The 14977-nt window shown below is 45.6% G+C and overlaps 15 non-coding genes across 15 annotated transcripts; all 15 read left to right on the plus strand.

Annotated features, from left to right (window-relative positions):
• Positions 1-749: 749 nt before the first annotated feature.
• On the plus strand, positions 750-832 carry TRNAL-CAG (transfer RNA leucine (anticodon CAG)). Its single transcript has one exon. It is a non-coding gene; the product is annotated as a tRNA-Leu (tRNA).
• A 776-nt stretch (positions 833-1608) lies between these two features.
• TRNAL-CAG (transfer RNA leucine (anticodon CAG)) lies at positions 1609-1691 on the plus strand. Its single transcript has one exon. It is a non-coding gene; the product is annotated as a tRNA-Leu (tRNA).
• A 995-nt stretch (positions 1692-2686) lies between these two features.
• Positions 2687-2769, plus strand: TRNAL-CAG (transfer RNA leucine (anticodon CAG)). The gene has a single exon. It is a non-coding gene; the product is annotated as a tRNA-Leu (tRNA).
• A 776-nt stretch (positions 2770-3545) lies between these two features.
• Positions 3546-3628, plus strand: TRNAL-CAG (transfer RNA leucine (anticodon CAG)). The gene has a single exon. It is a non-coding gene; the product is annotated as a tRNA-Leu (tRNA).
• Positions 3629-5267: 1639 nt separating this feature from the next.
• TRNAL-CAG (transfer RNA leucine (anticodon CAG)) lies at positions 5268-5350 on the plus strand. Its single transcript has one exon. It is a non-coding gene; the product is annotated as a tRNA-Leu (tRNA).
• A 776-nt stretch (positions 5351-6126) lies between these two features.
• On the plus strand, positions 6127-6209 carry TRNAL-CAG (transfer RNA leucine (anticodon CAG)). The gene has a single exon. It is a non-coding gene; the product is annotated as a tRNA-Leu (tRNA).
• Positions 6210-6985: 776 nt separating this feature from the next.
• Positions 6986-7068, plus strand: TRNAL-CAG (transfer RNA leucine (anticodon CAG)). The gene has a single exon. It is a non-coding gene; the product is annotated as a tRNA-Leu (tRNA).
• Positions 7069-7844: 776 nt separating this feature from the next.
• TRNAL-CAG (transfer RNA leucine (anticodon CAG)) lies at positions 7845-7927 on the plus strand. Its single transcript has one exon. It is a non-coding gene; the product is annotated as a tRNA-Leu (tRNA).
• A 776-nt stretch (positions 7928-8703) lies between these two features.
• On the plus strand, positions 8704-8786 carry TRNAL-CAG (transfer RNA leucine (anticodon CAG)). The gene has a single exon. It is a non-coding gene; the product is annotated as a tRNA-Leu (tRNA).
• Positions 8787-9562: 776 nt separating this feature from the next.
• Positions 9563-9645, plus strand: TRNAL-CAG (transfer RNA leucine (anticodon CAG)). The gene has a single exon. It is a non-coding gene; the product is annotated as a tRNA-Leu (tRNA).
• Positions 9646-10640: 995 nt separating this feature from the next.
• On the plus strand, positions 10641-10723 carry TRNAL-CAG (transfer RNA leucine (anticodon CAG)). Its single transcript has one exon. It is a non-coding gene; the product is annotated as a tRNA-Leu (tRNA).
• A 776-nt stretch (positions 10724-11499) lies between these two features.
• TRNAL-CAG (transfer RNA leucine (anticodon CAG)) lies at positions 11500-11582 on the plus strand. The gene has a single exon. It is a non-coding gene; the product is annotated as a tRNA-Leu (tRNA).
• Positions 11583-12358: 776 nt separating this feature from the next.
• Positions 12359-12441, plus strand: TRNAL-CAG (transfer RNA leucine (anticodon CAG)). The gene has a single exon. It is a non-coding gene; the product is annotated as a tRNA-Leu (tRNA).
• Positions 12442-13436: 995 nt separating this feature from the next.
• Positions 13437-13519, plus strand: TRNAL-CAG (transfer RNA leucine (anticodon CAG)). Its single transcript has one exon. It is a non-coding gene; the product is annotated as a tRNA-Leu (tRNA).
• Positions 13520-14295: 776 nt separating this feature from the next.
• TRNAL-CAG (transfer RNA leucine (anticodon CAG)) lies at positions 14296-14378 on the plus strand. Its single transcript has one exon. It is a non-coding gene; the product is annotated as a tRNA-Leu (tRNA).
• Positions 14379-14977: the final 599 nt, after the last annotated feature.

Here is a 14977-nt window from a genome sequence, read left to right on the forward strand (position 1 = left end):
AGGCCATTTTTCTCAGGGCTCGAAGTCCCCCCGAAGTCAACTTTGAAAGCAGTTTGAGGAACAAGAAACCCTCCATCAGAAAGGAGGCTAGCTTTTCCTTAAATATTAAGCAAGGCCATTTTTCTCAGGGCTCCCGAAGTCAACTTTGAAAGCAGTTTGAGGAACAAGAAACGCTCCATCAGAAAGGGGAAAAAAACACCACGCCAAGCCCTTTTCTTCCTGCTTCATAGGCCACTGGTCTGGTTAAACCACGGGGTGTGAGTTTCATTCTCACTGGTGCCTAACTTCTAGGCTGATGCTCAAAAGGAACATTGGAACCCCGTTAGCCAGTAGAACATAATATGCTTGTTCTCGGGGAGAGAAGCTAATTAACCTTGCAGATAAGATTCCTTTGAATGGTCAATTGATGTTGCTGCAAGCTTTGGAAACCACTCAGGTTTCTTTTTCAGGGTTCTGATAGGATATATCTGAAGAAACATTTATACACATACTAGGCTGATGTCAAAATCCTGCTTCTAAACCAGCAACTTGAAGAAAGGTAGAAAAAGTCCTTCAAGCTTTCCTCCGTGTTTGCTCTTACGCATCATGGATTGGGATTCCAGCGGGGGTCTGTTTGAGGAGCGGCAAAGTTGCTCTGTTCTGCGCAAGTGCAGACTTGCAGATGTTGACAAGTGCCTCAATTTTATGCTTAACGCTTACCATGATGTCTAGTATCACCACGAAGCGCCAAAGCATACTGCCACATGAAAGTCAGGATGGCCGAGCGGTCTAAGGCGCTGCGTTCAGGTCGCAGTCTCCTCTGGAGGCGTGGGTTCAAATCCCACTTCTGACAGGCTAGCTTTTCCTTAAAAATTAAGCAAGGCCATTTTTCTCAGGGCTCGAAGTCCCCCCGAAGTCAACTTTGAAAGCAGTTTGAGGAACAAGAAACCCTCCATCAGAAAGGAGGCTATGTTTTCCTTAAATATTAAGCAAGGCCATTTTTCTCAGGGCTCCCGAAGTCAACTTTGAAAGCAGTTTGAGGAACAAGAAACGCTCCATCAGAAAGGGGAAAAAAACACCACGCCAAGCCCTTTTCTTCCTGCTTCATAGGCCACTGGTCTGGTTAAACCACGGGGTGTGAGTTTCATTCTCACTGGTGCCTAACTTCTAGGCTGATGCTCAAAAGGAACATTGGAACCCCGTTAGCCAGTAGAACATAATATGCTTGTTCTCGGGGAGAGAAGCTAATTAACCTTGCAGATAAGATTCCTTTGAATGGTCAATTGATGTTGCTGCAAGCTTTGGAAACCACTCAGGTTTCTTTTTCAGGGTTCTGATAGGATATATCTGAAGAAACATTTATACACATACTAGGCTGATGTCAAAATCCTGCTTCTAAACCAGCAACTTGAAGAAAGGTAGAAAAAGTCCTTCAAGCTTTCCTCCGTGTTTGCTCTTACGCATCATGGATTGGGATTCCAGCGGGGGTCTGTTTGAGGAGCGGCAAAGTTGCTCTGTTCTGCGCAAGTGCAGACTTGCAGATGTTGACAAGTGCCTCAATTTTATGCTTAACGCTTACCATGATGTCTAGTATCACCACGAAGCGCCAAAGCATACTGCCACATGAAAGTCAGGATGGCCGAGCGGTCTAAGGCGCTGCGTTCAGGTCGCAGTCTCCTCTGGAGGCGTGGGTTCGAATCCCACTTCTGACAGGCTAGCTTTTCCTTAAAAATTAAGCAAGGCCATTTTTCTCAGGGCTCGAAGTCCCCCCGAAGTCAACTTTGAAAGCAGTTTGAGGAACAAGAAACCCTCCATCAGAAAGGAGGCTAGCTTTTCCTTAAATATTAAGCAAGGCCATTTTTCTCAGGGCTCCCGAAGTCAACTTTGAAAGCAGTTTGAGGAACAAGAAACGCTCCATCAGAAAGGGGAAAAAAACACAACGCCAAGCCCTTTTCTTCCTGCTTCATAGGCCACTGGTCTGGTTAAACCACGGGGTGTGAGTTTCATTCTCACTGGTGCCTAACTTCTAGGCTGATGCTCAAAAGGAACATTGGAACCCCGTTAGCCAGTAGAACATAATATGCTTGTTCTCGGGGAGAGAAGCTAATTAACCTTGCAGATAAGATTCCTTTGAATGGTCAATTGATGTTGCTGCAAGCTTTGGAAACCACTCAGGTTTCTTTTTCAGGGTTCTGATAGGATATATCTGAAGAAACATTTATACACATACTAGGCTGATGTCAAAATCCTGCTTCTAAACCAGCAACTTGAAGAAAGGTAGAAAAAGTCCTTCAAGCTTTCCTCCGTTCAACCTTTGAATGCGAAATACTCAATCAGATCGTGGAAGATCACCACCAGTAAGTGACAAACTGATCCAGTCTTTATACTTCATCCCAAGAATTGGACTCTTAATGTCACCATTTTTTCTTTGCGCTTTGCATTTTTTTTTCACACCTGCGTATTTAGGATAGCTGCATGATCTTTCCTGGAGGCGTGGGTTCAAATCCCACCCCATGACAGCCAAGTGTTTGCTCTTACGCGTCACGGATTGGGATTCCAGCGGGGGTCTGTGTGAGGAGCGGCAAAGTTGCTCTGTTCTGCGCAAGTGCAGACTTGCAGATGTTGACAAGTGCCTCAATTTTATGCTTAACGCTTACCATGATGTCTAGTATCACCACGAAGCGCCAAAGCATTCTGCCACATGCAAGTCAGGATGGCCGAGCGGTCTAAGGCGCTGCGTTCAGGTCGCAGTCTCCTCTGGAGGCGTGGGTTCGAATCCCACTTCTGACAGGCTAGCTTTTCCTTAAAAATTAAGCAAGGCCATTTTTCTCAGGGCTCGAAGTCCCCCCGAAGTCAACTTTGAAAGCAGTTTGAGGAACAAGAAACCCTCCATCAGAAAGGAGGCTAGCTTTTCCTTAAATATTAAGCAAGGCCATTTTTCTCAGGGCTCCCGAAGTCAACTTTGAAAGCAGTTTGAGGAACAAGAAACGCTCCATCAGAAAGGGGAAAAAAACACCACGCCAATCCCTTTTCTTCCTGCTTCATAGGCCACTGGTCTGGTTAAACCACGGGGTGTGAGTTTCATTCTCACTGGTGCCTAACTTCTAGGCTGATGCTCAAAAGGAACATTGGAACCCCGTTAGCCAGTAGAACATAATATGCTTGTTCTCGGGGAGAGAAGCTAATTAACCTTGCAGATAAGATTCCTTTGAATGGTCAATTGATGTTGCTGCAAGCTTTGGAAACCACTCAGGTTTCTTTTTCAGGGTTCTGATAGGATATATCTGAAGAAACATTTATACACATACTAGGCTGATGTCAAAATCCTGCTTCTAAACCAGCAACTTGAAGAAAGGTAGAAAAAGTCCTTCAAGCTTTCCTCCGTGTTTGCTCTTACGCATCATGGATTGGGATTCCAGCGGGGGTCTGTTTGAGGAGCGGCAAAGTTGCTCTGTTCTGCGCAAGTGCAGACTTGCAGATGTTGACAAGTGCCTCAATTTTATGCTTAACGCTTACCATGATGTCTAGTATCACCACGAAGCGCCAAAGCATACTGCCACATGAAAGTCAGGATGGCCGAGCGGTCTAAGGCGCTGCATTCAGGTCGCAGTCTCCTCTGGAGGCGTGGGTTCGAATCCCACTTCTGACAGGCTAGCTTTTCCTTAAATATTAAGCAAGGCCATTTTTCTCAGGGCTCGAAGTCCCCCCGAAGTCAACTTTGAAAGCAGTTTGAGGAACAAGAAACCCTCCATCAGAAAGGAGGCTATCTTTTCCTTAAATATTAAGCAAGGCCATTTTTCTCAGGGCTCCCGAAGTCAACTTTGAAAGCAGTTTGAGGAACAAGAAACGCTCCATCAGAAAGGGGAAAAAAACACCACGCCAATCCCTTTTCTTCCTGCTTCATAGGCCACTGGTCTGGTTAAACCACGGGGTGTGAGTTTCATTCTCACTGGTGCCTAACTTCTAGGCTGATGCTCAAAAGGAACATTGGAACCCCGTTAGCCAGTAGAACATAATATGCTTGTTCTCGGGGAGAGAAGCTAATTAACCTTGCAGATAAGATTCCTTTGAATGGTCAATTGATGTTGCTGCAAGCTTTGGAAACCACTCAGGTTTCTTTTTCAGGGTTCTGATAGGATATATCTGAAGAAACATTTATACACATACTAGGCTGATGTCAAAATCCTGCTTCTAAACCAGCAACTTGAAGAAAGGTAGAAAAAGTCCTTCAAGCTTTCCTCCGTGTTTGCTCTTACGCATCATGGATTGGGATTCCAGCGGGGGTCTGTTTGAGGAGCGGCAAAGTTGCTCTGTTCTGCGCAAGTGCAGACTTGCAGATGTTGACAAGTGCCTCAATTTTATGCTTAACGCTTACCATGATGTCTAGTATCACCACGAAGCGCCAAAGCATGAAAGTCAGGATGGCCGAGCGGTCTAAGGCGAGCGGTCTAAGGCGCTGCGTTCAGGTCGCAGTCTCCTCTGGAGGCGTGGGTTCGAATCCCACTTCTGACAGGCTAGCTTTTCCTTAAAAATTAAGCAAGGCCATTTTTCTCAGGGCTCGAAGTCCCCCCGAAGTCAACTTTGAAAGCAGTTTGAGGAACAAGAAACCCTCCATCAGAAAGGAGGCTAGCTTTTCCTTAAATATTAAGCAAGGCCATTTTTCTCAGGGCTCCCGAAGTCAACTTTGAAAGCAGTTTGAGGAACAAGAAACGCTCCATCAGAAAGGGGAAAAAAACACCACGCCAAGCCCTTTTCTTCCTGCTTCATAGGCCACTGGTCTGGTTAAACCACGGGGTGTGAGTTTCATTCTCACTGGTGCCTAACTTCTAGGCTGATGCTCAAAAGGAACATTGGAACCCCGTTAGCCAGTAGAACATAATATGCTTGTTCTCGGGGAGAGAAGCTAATTAACCTTGCAGATAAGATTCCTTTGAATGGTCAATTGATGTTGCTGCAAGCTTTGGAAACCACTCAGGTTTCTTTTTCAGGGTTCTGATAGGATATATCTGAAGAAACATTTATACACATACTAGGCTGATGTCAAAATCCTGCTTCTAAACCAGCAACTTGAAGAAAGGTAGAAAAAGTCCTTCAAGCTTTCCTCCGTGTTTGCTCTTACGCATCATGGATTGGGATTCCAGCGGGGGTCTGTTTGAGGAGCGGCAAAGTTGCTCTGTTCTGCGCAAGTGCAGACTTGCAGATGTTGACAAGTGCCTCAATTTTATGCTTAACGCTTACCATGATGTCTAGTATCACCACGAAGCGCCAAAGCATACTGCCACATGAAAGTCAGGATGGCCGAGCGGTCTAAGGCGCTGCGTTCAGGTCGCAGTCTCCTCTGGAGGCGTGGGTTCAAATCCCACTTCTGACAGGCTAGCTTTTCCTTAAAAATTAAGCAAGGCCATTTTTCTCAGGGCTCGAAGTCCCCCCGAAGTCAACTTTGAAAGCAGTTTGAGGAACAAGAAACCCTCCATCAGAAAGGAGGCTATCTTTTCCTTAAATATTAAGCAAGGCCATTTTTCTCAGGGCTCCCGAAGTCAACTTTGAAAGCAGTTTGAGGAACAAGAAACGCTCCATCAGAAAGGGGAAAAAAACACCACGCCAAGCCCTTTTCTTCCTGCTTCATAGGCCACTGGTCTGGTTAAACCACGGGGTGTGAGTTTCATTCTCACTGGTGCCTAACTTCTAGGCTGATGCTCAAAAGGAACATTGGAACCCCGTTAGCCAGTAGAACATAATATGCTTGTTCTCGGGGAGAGAAGCTAATTAACCTTGCAGATAAGATTCCTTTGAATGGTCAATTGATGTTGCTGCAAGCTTTGGAAACCACTCAGGTTTCTTTTTCAGGGTTCTGATAGGATATATCTGAAGAAACATTTATACACATACTAGGCTGATGTCAAAATCCTGCTTCTAAACCAGCAACTTGAAGAAAGGTAGAAAAAGTCCTTCAAGCTTTCCTCCGTGTTTGCTCTTACGCATCATGGATTGGGATTCCAGCGGGGGTCTGTTTGAGGAGCGGCAAAGTTGCTCTGTTCTGCGCAAGTGCAGACTTGCAGATGTTGACAAGTGCCTCAATTTTATGCTTAACGCTTACCATGATGTCTAGTATCACCACGAAGCGCCAAAGCATACTGCCACATGAAAGTCAGGATGGCCGAGCGGTCTAAGGCGCTGCGTTCAGGTCGCAGTCTCCTCTGGAGGCGTGGGTTCGAATCCCACTTCTGACAGGCTAGCTTTTCCTTAAAAATTAAGCAAGGCCATTTTTCTCAGGGCTCGAAGTCCCCCCGAAGTCAACTTTGAAAGCAGTTTGAGGAACAAGAAACCCTCCATCAGAAAGGAGGCTAGCTTTTCCTTAAATATTAAGCAAGGCCATTTTTCTCAGGGCTCCCGAAGTCAACTTTGAAAGCAGTTTGAGGAACAAGAAACGCTCCATCAGAAAGGGGAAAAAAACACCACGCCAAGCCCTTTTCTTCCTGCTTCATAGGCCACTGGTCTGGTTAAACCACGGGGTGTGAGTTTCATTCTCACTGGTGCCTAACTTCTAGGCTGATGCTCAAAAGGAACATTGGAACCCCGTTAGCCAGTAGAACATAATATGCTTGTTCTCGGGGAGAGAAGCTAATTAACCTTGCAGATAAGATTCCTTTGAATGGTCAATTGATGTTGCTGCAAGCTTTGGAAACCACTCAGGTTTCTTTTTCAGGGTTCTGATAGGATATATCTGAAGAAACATTTATACACATACTAGGCTGATGTCAAAATCCTGCTTCTAAACCAGCAACTTGAAGAAAGGTAGAAAAAGTCCTTCAAGCTTTCCTCCGTGTTTGCTCTTACGCATCATGGATTGGGATTCCAGCGGGGGTCTGTTTGAGGAGCGGCAAAGTTGCTCTGTTCTGCGCAAGTGCAGACTTGCAGATGTTGACAAGTGCCTCAATTTTATGCTTAACGCTTACCATGATGTCTAGTATCACCACGAAGCGCCAAAGCATACTGCCACATGAAAGTCAGGATGGCCGAGCGGTCTAAGGCGCTGCGTTCAGGTCGCAGTCTCCTCTGGAGGCGTGGGTTCGAATCCCACTTCTGACAGGCTAGCTTTTCCTTAAAAATTAAGCAAGGCCATTTTTCTCAGGGCTCGAAGTCCCCCCGAAGTCAACTTTGAAAGCAGTTTGAGGAACAAGAAACCCTCCATCAGAAAGGAGGCTAGCTTTTCCTTAAATATTAAGCAAGGCCATTTTTCTCAGGGCTCCCGAAGTCAACTTTGAAAGCAGTTTGAGGAACAAGAAACGCTCCATCAGAAAGGGGAAAAAAACACCACGCCAAGCCCTTTTCTTCCTGCTTCATAGGCCACTGGTCTGGTTAAACCACGGGGTGTGAGTTTCATTCTCACTGGTGCCTAACTTCTAGGCTGATGCTCAAAAGGAACATTGGAACCCCGTTAGCCAGTAGAACATAATATGCTTGTTCTCGGGGAGAGAAGCTAATTAACCTTGCAGATAAGATTCCTTTGAATGGTCAATTGATGTTGCTGCAAGCTTTGGAAACCACTCAGGTTTCTTTTTCAGGGTTCTGATAGGATATATCTGAAGAAACATTTATACACATACTAGGCTGATGTCAAAATCCTGCTTCTAAACCAGCAACTTGAAGAAAGGTAGAAAAAGTCCTTCAAGCTTTCCTCCGTGTTTGCTCTTACGCATCATGGATTGGGATTCCAGCGGGGGTCTGTTTGAGGAGCGGCAAAGTTGCTCTGTTCTGCGCAAGTGCAGACTTGCAGATGTTGACAAGTGCCTCAATTTTATGCTTAACGCTTACCATGATGTCTAGTATCACCACGAAGCGCGAAAGCATACTGACACATGAAAGTCAGGATGGCCGAGCGGTCTAAGGCGCTGCGTTCAGGTCGCAGTCTCCTCTGGAGGCGTGGGTTCGAATCCCACTTCTGACAGGCTAGCTTTTCCTTAAAAATTAAGCAAGGCCATTTTTCTCAGGGCTCGAAGTCCCCCCGAAGTCAACTTTGAAAGCAGTTTGAGGAACAAGAAACCCTCCATCAGAAAGGAGGCTAGCTTTTCCTTAAATATTAAGCAAGGCCATTTTTCTCAGGGCTCCCGAAGTCAACTTTGAAAGCAGTTTGAGGAACAAGAAACGCTCCATCAGAAAGGGGAAAAAAACACCACGCCAAGCCCTTTTCTTCCTGCTTCATAGGCCACTGGTCTGGTTAAACCACGGGGTGTGAGTTTCATTCTCACTGGTGCCTAACTTCTAGGCTGATGCTCAAAAGGAACATTGGAACCCCGTTAGCCAGTAGAACATAATATGCTTGTTCTCGGGGAGAGAAGCTAATTAACCTTGCAGATAAGATTCCTTTGAATGGTCAATTGATGTTGCTGCAAGCTTTGGAAACCACTCAGGTTTCTTTTTCAGGGTTCTGATAGGATATATCTGAAGAAACATTTATACACATACTAGGCTGATGTCAAAATCCTGCTTCTAAACCAGCAACTTGAAGAAAGGTAGAAAAAGTCCTTCAAGCTTTCCTCCGTGTTTGCTCTTACGCATCATGGATTGGGATTCCAGCGGGGGTCTGTTTGAGGAGCGGCAAAGTTGCTCTGTTCTGCGCAAGTGCAGACTTGCAGATGTTGACAAGTGCCTCAATTTTATGCTTAACGCTTACCATGATGTCTAGTATCACCACGAAGCGCCAAAGCATACTGCCACATGAAAGTCAGGATGGCCGAGCGGTCTAAGGCGCTGCGTTCAGGTCGCAGTCTCCTCTGGAGGCGTGGGTTCGAATCCCACTTCTGACAGGCTAGCTTTTCCTTAAAAATTAAGCAAGGCCATTTTTCTCAGGGCTCGAAGTCCCCCCGAAGTCAACTTTGAAAGCAGTTTGAGGAACAAGAAACCCTCCATCAGAAAGGAGGCTAGCTTTTCCTTAAATATTAAGCAAGGCCATTTTTCTCAGGGCTCCCGAAGTCAACTTTGAAAGCAGTTTGAGGAACAAGAAACGCTCCATCAGAAAGGGGAAAAAAACACAACGCCAAGCCCTTTTCTTCCTGCTTCATAGGCCACTGGTCTGGTTAAACCACGGGGTGTGAGTTTCATTCTCACTGGTGCCTAACTTCTAGGCTGATGCTCAAAAGGAACATTGGAACCCCGTTAGCCAGTAGAACATAATATGCTTGTTCTCGGGGAGAGAAGCTAATTAACCTTGCAGATAAGATTCCTTTGAATGGTCAATTGATGTTGCTGCAAGCTTTGGAAACCACTCAGGTTTCTTTTTCAGGGTTCTGATAGGATATATCTGAAGAAACATTTATACACATACTAGGCTGATGTCAAAATCCTGCTTCTAAACCAGCAACTTGAAGAAAGGTAGAAAAAGTCCTTCAAGCTTTCCTCCGTGTTTGCTCTTACGCATCATGGATTGGGATTCCAGCGGGGGTCTGTTTGAGGAGCGGCAAAGTTGCTCTGTTCTGCGCAAGTGCAGACTTGCAGATGTTGACAAGTGCCTCAATTTTATGCTTAACGCTTACCATGATGTCTAGTATCACCACGAAGCGCCAAAGCATACTGCCACATGAAAGTCAGGATGGCCGAGCGGTCTAAGGCGCTGCGGTCAGGTCGCAGTCTCCTCTGGAGGCGTGGGTTCGAATCCCACTTCTGACAGGCTAGCTTTTCCTTAAAAATTAAGCAAGGCCATTTTTCTCAGGGCTCGAAGTCCCCCCGAAGTCAACTTTGAAAGCAGTTTGAGGAACAAGAAACCCTCCATCAGAAAGGAGGCTAGCTTTTCCTTAAATATTAAGCAAGGCCATTTTTCTCAGGGCTCCCGAAGTCAACTTTGAAAGCAGTTTGAGGAACAAGAAACGCTCCATCAGAAAGGGGAAAAAAACACAACGCCAAGCCCTTTTCTTCCTGCTTCATAGGCCACTGGTCTGGTTAAACCACGGGGTGTGAGTTTCATTCTCACTGGTGCCTAACTTCTAGGCTGATGCTCAAAAGGAACATTGGAACCCCGTTAGCCAGTAGAACATAATATGCTTGTTCTCGGGGAGAGAAGCTAATTAACCTTGCAGATAAGATTCCTTTGAATGGTCAATTGATGTTGCTGCAAGCTTTGGAAACCACTCAGGTTTCTTTTTCAGGGTTCTGATAGGATATATCTGAAGAAACATTTATACACATACTAGGCTGATGTCAAAATCCTGCTTCTAAACCAGCAACTTGAAGAAAGGTAGAAAAAGTCCTTCAAGCTTTCCTCCGTTCAACCTTTGAATGCGAAATACTCAATCAGATCGTGGAAGATCACCACCAGTAAGTGACAAACTGATCCAGTCTTTATACTTCATCCCAAGAATTGGACTCTTAATGTCACCATTTTTTCTTTGCGCTTTGCATTTTTTTTTCACACCTGCGTATTTAGGATAGCTGCATGATCTTTCCTGGAGGCGTGGGTTCAAATCCCACCCCATGACAGCCAAGTGTTTGCTCTTACGCGTCACGGATTGGGATTCCAGCGGGGGTCTGTGTGAGGAGCGGCAAAGTTGCTCTGTTCTGCGCAAGTGCAGACTTGCAGATGTTGACAAGTGCCTCAATTTTATGCTTAACGCTTACCATGATGTCTAGTATCACCACGAAGCGCCAAAGCATTCTGCCACATGCAAGTCAGGATGGCCGAGCGGTCTAAGGCGCTGCGTTCAGGTCGCAGTCTCCTCTGGAGGCGTGGGTTCGAATCCCACTTCTGACAGGCTAGCTTTTCCTTAAATATTAAGCAAGGCCATTTTTCTCAGGGCTCGAAGTCCCCCCGAAGTCAACTTTGAAAGCAGTTTGAGGAACAAGAAACCCTCCATCAGAAAGGAGGCTATCTTTTCCTTAAATATTAAGCAAGGCCATTTTTCTCAGGGCTCCCGAAGTCAACTTTGAAAGCAGTTTGAGGAACAAGAAACGCTCCATCAGAAAGGGGAAAAAAACACCACGCCAATCCCTTTTCTTCCTGCTTCATAGGCCACTGGTCTGGTTAAACCACGGGGTGTGAGTTTCATTCTCACTGGTGCCTAACTTCTAGGCTGATGCTCAAAAGGAACATTGGAACCCCGTTAGCCAGTAGAACATAATATGCTTGTTCTCGGGGAGAGAAGCTAATTAACCTTGCAGATAAGATTCCTTTGAATGGTCAATTGATGTTGCTGCAAGCTTTGGAAACCACTCAGGTTTCTTTTTCAGGGTTCTGATAGGATATATCTGAAGAAACATTTATACACATACTAGGCTGATGTCAAAATCCTGCTTCTAAACCAGCAACTTGAAGAAAGGTAGAAAAAGTCCTTCAAGCTTTCCTCCGTGTTTGCTCTTACGCATCATGGATTGGGATTCCAGCGGGGGTCTGTTTGAGGAGCGGCAAAGTTGCTCTGTTCTGCGCAAGTGCAGACTTGCAGATGTTGACAAGTGCCTCAATTTTATGCTTAACGCTTACCATGATGTCTAGTATCACCACGAAGCGCCAAAGCATACTGACACATGAAAGTCAGGATGGCCGAGCGGTCTAAGGCGCTGCGTTCAGGTCGCAGTCTCCTCTGGAGGCGTGGGTTCGAATCCCACTTCTGACAGGCTAGCTTTTCCTTAAAAATTAAGCAAGGCCATTTTTCTCAGGGCTCGAAGTCCCCCCGAAGTCAACTTTGAAAGCAGTTTGAGGAACAAGAAACCCTCCATCAGAAAGGAGGCTAGCTTTTCCTTAAATATTAAGCAAGGCCATTTTTCTCAGGGCTCCCGAAGTCAACTTTGAAAGCAGTTTGAGGAACAAGAAACGCTCCATCAGAAAGGGGAAAAAAACACCACGCCAAGCCCTTTTCTTCCTGCTTCATAGGCCACTGGTCTGGTTAAACCACGGGGTGTGAGTTTCATTCTCACTGGTGCCTAACTTCTAGGCTGATGCTCAAAAGGAACATTGGAACCCCGTTAGCCAGTAGAACATAATATGCTTGTTCTCGGGGAGAGAAGCTAATTAACCTTGCAGATAAGATTCCTTTGAATGGTCAATTGATGTTGCTGCAAGCTTTGGAAACCACTCAGGTTTCTTTTTCAGGGTTCTGATAGGATATATCTGAAGAAACATTTATACACATACTAGGCTGATGTCAAAATCCTGCTTCTAAACCAGCAACTTGAAGAAAGGTAGAAAAAGTCCTTCAAGCTTTCCTCCGTGTTTGCTCTTACGCATCATGGATTGGGATTCCAGCGGGGGTCTGTTTGAGGAGCGGCAAAGTTGCTCTGTTCTGCGCAAGTGCAGACTTGCAGATGTTGACAAGTGCCTCAATTTTATGCTTAACGCTTACCATGATGTCTAGTATCACCACGAAGCGCCAAAGCATACTGCCACATGAAAGTCAGGATGGCCGAGCGGTCTAAGGCGCTGCGTTCAGGTCGCAGTCTCCTCTGGAGGCGTGGGTTCGAATCCCACTTCTGACAGGCTAGCTTTTCCTTAAAAATTAAGCAAGGCCATTTTTCTCAGGGCTCGAAGTCCCCCCGAAGTCAACTTTGAAAGCAGTTTGAGGAACAAGAAACCCTCCATCAGAAAGGAGGCTAGCTTTTCCTTAAATATTAAGCAAGGCCATTTTTCTCAGGGCTCCCGAAGTCAACTTTGAAAGCAGTTTGAGGAACAAGAAACGCTCCATCAGAAAGGGGAAAAAAACACCACGCCAAGCCCTTTTCTTCCTGCTTCATAGGCCACTGGTCTGGTTAAACCACGGGGTGTGAGTTTCATTCTCACTGGTGCCTAACTTCTAGGCTGATGCTCAAAAGGAACATTGGAACCCCGTTAGCCAGTAGAACATAATATGCTTGTTCTCGGGGAGAGAAGCTAATTAACCTTGCAGATAAGATTCCTTTGAATGGTCAATTGATGTTGCTGCAAGCTTTGGAAACCACTCAGGTTTCTTTTTCAGGGTTCTGATAGGATATATCTGAAGAAACATTTATACACATACTAGGCTGATGTCAAAATCCTGCTTCTAAACCAGCAACTTGAAGAAAGGTAGAAAAAGTCCTTCAAGCTTTCCTCCGTTCAACCTTTGAATGCGAAATACTCAATCAGATCGTGGAAGATCACCACCAGTAAGTGACAAACTGATCCAGTCTTTATACTTCATCCCAAGAATTGGACTCTTAATTTCACCATTTTTTCTTTGCGCTTTGCATTTTTTTTTCACACCTGCGTATTTAGGATAGCTGCATGATCTTTCCTGGAGGCGTGGGTTCAAATCCCACCCCATGACAGCCAAGTGTTTGCTCTTACGCGTCACGGATTGGGATTCCAGCGGGGGTCTGTGTGAGGAGCGGCAAAGTTGCTCTGTTCTGCGCAAGTGCAGACTTGCAGATGTTGACAAGTGCCTCAATTTTATGCTTAACGCTTACCATGATGTCTAGTATCACCACGAAGCGCCAAAGCATTCTGCCACATGCAAGTCAGGATGGCCGAGCGGTCTAAGGCGCTGCGTTCAGGTCGCAGTCTCCTCTGGAGGCGTGGGTTCGAATCCCACTTCTGACAGGCTAGCTTTTCCTTAAATATTAAGCAAGGCCATTTTTCTCAGGGCTCGAAGTCCCCCCGAAGTCAACTTTGAAAGCAGTTTGAGGAACAAGAAACCCTCCATCAGAAAGGAGGCTATCTTTTCCTTAAATATTAAGCAAGGCCATTTTTCTCAGGGCTCCCGAAGTCAACTTTGAAAGCAGTTTGAGGAACAAGAAACGCTCCATCAGAAAGGGGGAAAAAACACCACGCCAATCCCTTTTCTTCCTGCTTCATAGGCCACTGGTCTGGTTAAACCACGGGGTGTGAGTTTCATTCTCACTGGTGCCTAACTTCTAGGCTGATGCTCAAAAGGAACATTGGAACCCCGTTAGCCAGTAGAACATAATATGCTTGTTCTCGGGGAGAGAAGCTAATTAACCTTGCAGATAAGATTCCTTTGAATGGTCAATTGATGTTGCTGCAAGCTTTGGAAACCACTCAGGTTTCTTTTTCAGGGTTCTGATAGGATATATCTGAAGAAACATTTATACACATACTAGGCTGATGTCAAAATCCTGCTTCTAAACCAGCAACTTGAAGAAAGGTAGAAAAAGTCCTTCAAGCTTTCCTCCGTGTTTGCTCTTACGCATCATGGATTGGGATTCCAGCGGGGGTCTGTTTGAGGAGCGGCAAAGTTGCTCTGTTCTGCGCAAGTGCAGACTTGCAGATGTTGACAAGTGCCTCAATTTTATGCTTAACGCTTACCATGATGTCTAGTATCACCACGAAGCGCCAAAGCATACTGACACATGAAAGTCAGGATGGCCGAGCGGTCTAAGGCGCTGCGTTCAGGTCGCAGTCTCCTCTGGAGGCGTGGGTTCGAATCCCACTTCTGACAGGCTAGCTTTTCCTTAAATATTAAGCAAGGCCATTTTTCTCAGGGCTCGAAGTCCCCCCGAAGTCAACTTTGAAAGCAGTTTGAGGAACAAGAAACCCTCCATCAGAAAGGAGGCTATCTTTTCCTTAAATATTAAGCAAGGCCATTTTTCTCAGGGCTCCCGAAGTCAACTTTGAAAGCAGTTTGAGGAACAAGAAACGCTCCATCAGAAAGGGGGAAAAAACACCACGCCAATCCCTTTTCTTCCTGCTTCATAGGCCACTGGTCTGGTTAAACCACGGGGTGTGAGTTTCATTCTCACTGGTGCCTAACTTCTAGGCTGATGCTCAAAAGGAACATTGGAACCCCGTTAGCCAGTAGAACATAATATGCTTGTTCTCGGGGAGAGAAGCTAATTAACCTTGCAGATAAGATTCCTTTGAATGGTCAATTGATGTTGCTGCAAGCTTTGGAAACCACTCAGGTTTCTTTTTCAGGGTTCTGATAGGATATATCTGAAGAAACATTTATACACATACTAGGCTGATGTCAAAATCCTGCTTCTAAACCAGCAACTTGAAGAAAGGTAGAAAAAGTCCTTCAAGCTTTCCTCCGTGTTT

The sequence above is a fragment of the Eleutherodactylus coqui genome, chromosome 7 (assembly GCF_035609145.1).
Source record: "Eleutherodactylus coqui strain aEleCoq1 chromosome 7, aEleCoq1.hap1, whole genome shotgun sequence".
Lineage (NCBI taxonomy): Eukaryota > Metazoa > Chordata > Amphibia > Anura > Eleutherodactylidae > Eleutherodactylus > Eleutherodactylus coqui.